Here is a 3774-nt window from a genome sequence, read left to right on the forward strand (position 1 = left end):
CTCTCTCGTTGGGGAGGAGAAGTGAAAACTATTTACTCTAAAACTATTTACTCCCTGTCCTTGGTCAGGGAAGATAGAGTTTTGCAATTTACCAGATAGCTATCAATGGCTTGGTCATTTACCCATCTGTCTCAATTTCCCTTTTCCATTTGTCCTGACTCACTAACCCGTTTCACCCAATTAGGAAACATTAGGGTTTTTTTCTCCATCAGGAATCGTACAAAGCTCACCCAGAATCAGAGGGACTATACCTGTGCTGGGACCTTGGAATCATTGTACCTCCTTTCTGCTGCTTGGCTCTAGTGCCAGCTCTAGCACTACTCTCATCTGTCAAATTTGCCACAAGCCCAGAAGCTACCTTTGCCGTGGTCTTCACGGGGAGAAAAAAGCCTTTCCTCTACCCTCTTATGGTCACTGGGGGCCTGTAAATTAAACTTAAAAAAAAAAAAAAGCTAACTTAGCAACAGGAAAGACAGATTTTTACTCATATGCGTATGACAAATGGAAGAATTCACAGAAAAATGTGACTTCAGAAAGCCCTTAGAATTTTGAGCTTATTTACCATCTTAATAGAAGGTGGGGAAGGGGAGAAGGGCAGTTACAGGAAAACAAATTACTTCCTAATGGGGGGGAGGGAGGGGTGGACGGGGGCAGGGAGGGAGAAAGGACACTTAAGAGAAAGCAAATTACTTCTGGGAAAGATAAATGGGCCCTTGGGAGAATAGATGGGAGTTTTGCAACAATATCTCTTTGGGTGTGGTGCCTGCTTCTAGTCAATCTTCCTTGGTTTCAGAGAAGGGCTTCATGACAATTCCGTGCTTTTGGCAGACTCATCTTTTAGGTAGATAAGGATGTTTAAGGGCGGGAGGGGGGGCCTATTCCCAAATGCCTTCAGTTCAAAATAATTTCTATGCTGCAGTGGCTATTCTGGGCCCCTCAGCCTTATTCCAAGGATTGGCTGTTGATAAGATTTAACGGAGGGCTGTGTTGTGATTGCTGCTGGTACTCACTACAAAGCCTTCCTATCTAACTAATGCCTCAAGCCACTGCTACCTCTTGCTACACCTCACAGCAGCAACTAACCACCTTCTCCTGGGGAACTCTTCTGGTCCTCCCCCTAGCCCCTGCTGCTCAGGAACCATTGTGGTCTCTACTCCTGAAACCAATATTATTTCATCTCCAGATATACGTGGAGTTCTTTCCACCTGAAGGGTGGCTTCCTTCTCTGGAGTGAGAGCTCCCCCTGTGGAGAGATTTGGACTAAATCATACAGGCCCAGGGGTAGACTATTTGTCTTTTTATTATTATTATTATTATTATTATTATTATTATTATTATTGTTTAAAGTATTACATGTCTTTTTTCCCCTATTGACCCCCCCCCCCCGCCACTCCCATCCCCAAGGGGAAGCCCTCACTGCCCCAGTGTCTGTGCCCATTGGTTATGTTAATATGCATGCATACAAGTCCTTTGGTTGATCTCTAACCCTCCCTCCCCTGCCGTTTGTCTCTGGATCGATTCTTGCTCATCAAATCATGTTGATCCTTAAATCCTACATATGAGCGAGATCATGTGATATTTATCTTTCTCTGACTGGCTTCTTTCGCTTAGCATAATGCTCTCCAGTTCCATCCATGCTGTTGCAAATGGTAAAAGTTCCTTCTTTTTTATAGTGGCGTAGTATTCCATTGTGTAGATGTACCACAGTTTTTTTAATCCTCTCATCTGCTGTTGGGCACTTAGGCTGTTTCCAGACCTTAGCTATGGTGAATTGTGCTGCTATGAACATAGGTGTGCATATATCCTTTCTGATTGGTGTTTCTGGTTTCTTGGGAAAAATTCCTAGTAGTGGGATTACTGGGTCAAATGGGAGTTCTATTTTTAGTTTTTTGAGGAAACTCCATACTGTTTTCCACACTGGCTGCACCAAGAGACTATTAGGTTGAGTTTCCAACTGTAACTAAGTCTTTAGTTGAGATTCCAACTCTAACTAATTTAAGATTATATTGACTTAAGAATTAGCGAAAGACATACAACCCTATTGTGAAATGGGGAATGGACTTGAATAGACAGTTTACAAAGAAGATACACAAATGGTCAATAAGCAAAAGATGCTCAAATCATTAATCATCCTGGAAATGCAAATCAAAACTGCAAGATACCATTTCACAACCACTAGGATGGCTATAATAAAAATGTCAGATAATAAAAGTGTTGGCAAGGATCTGGAGAAATCAGAATCCTCATATAATGCTGGTAGGAGTGTAAAAGGAGGCAGCTACTGTAGAAAGTTATTCAAATTATTTAACATAGAGTTACCATGTGATCCAGCAATTTCACGCCTATATATATAGATACAGATAGAGATAGAGATATATGCAAGAGAAGTCGCAGCATCATTCATAATCGCCAAAAGTTGGAAACAACCTCTTGATGAATGGGAAAACAAAACACAATATCCATATAATGCAATGTTATTGGACCATTAAAAAAAAGGTACAAATACATGCTGCAATATGGATAAAGACTGAAAATATTATGCTAAGAGAAAGAAGCTTGTCACAGAACATCACGCATAGGATTCCATTTATACTAAATGCCCATAATACCGTAGATCTATAGAGACAAAAAGATTAGTGGTTGGCTAGGGCTGGAGGAATTGGGACTGATAGCTGAAAGGAAGAGGGTTTTTTGGGGAGTGGTGCACATGTTCTCGAATTGTGATTGTTGCACAATTCTGCAAATATACTAAAAACCGTGGAATGAACACTTCAAACGGGTGACATATATGTGAGTTATACCCCAATAAATAAATAATCCGGGCTTGCTCTGTGTGTCCTGCTCCTTCCTTGGAGGTCTGAGAGATGGAGAAAGCTCAGTCTGAAGCGAGACAGATTAAATTCCAATCCTGCTTCTGTATCCTAGCAGCTACTTCTGTCCTCAAGAGCAACATCAACATCGGGATCCTGGAAACATTGTAATGTGTAACAATATATACACACTAGAGGCCCAGCACAGGTGGAGTCCCTAGCACCAGTGCATCATGGGGCGGGGAGGGGCCTGGGAGGGCTCCAGGGCGAGTCCGGCCAGTCTCGCTCTAACCCTATCCGCCGGACCCCAGCAGCAAGCTAACCTACCGGTCAGCGCGTCTGCCCCCTTGTGGTCAGTGCGTGTCATAGCGACTGGTCAACTGGTCAACTGGTCGGAGGGGCACTTAGCCTATTAGGCTTTTATTCTAGGATTAGGGTTAATGATGTATAGTGTCTGATACACAAACGCTCAATAAACTCTATTGTTTGTGTGTGCAACACTGCATACGTGTATATACACACGCGAACAGGGGGCGTTAGGAGAGGTTCTGGAGGAACCTGATCTGGGCCCCGACCCCCATGTCTCTCAGGCCCCGGAGCAGCAGCGAGGCAGCAGCGCAGCCCACCAACTGCAGAGAAGGACAAGTCCGGCACCCGGGGGCGGAGGAAAGGGAAAGAGGGAGGCCCATGGGCGTGTGGAGGCCGCCGCAGCCAGCAGACAGGGATGCTACATAAATTTGGGGGCCGGGAACCAAAGCCGACCAGAGGTGGGGGGATAGATATCCACAATCGCTCCCCGCCCCGCCCCAGTAGAGAACAATGAGCTCAGCCCCACACACGGAGGCTCTCGGCGCACCTGGCCCGGGGCCTGCCGGGAAATGTAGTGTCTGAAGCTCCGCCTGCGCAGTCCCGCCGTCCTCCGGCCAGGCCACGTGCAACTACAAGTCCCATCATGCTGCGCGAG

Source organism: Myotis myotis, unplaced genomic scaffold, assembly GCF_014108235.1.
Source record: "Myotis myotis isolate mMyoMyo1 unplaced genomic scaffold, mMyoMyo1.p scaffold_m19_p_12, whole genome shotgun sequence".
NCBI lineage: Eukaryota > Metazoa > Chordata > Mammalia > Chiroptera > Vespertilionidae > Myotis > Myotis myotis.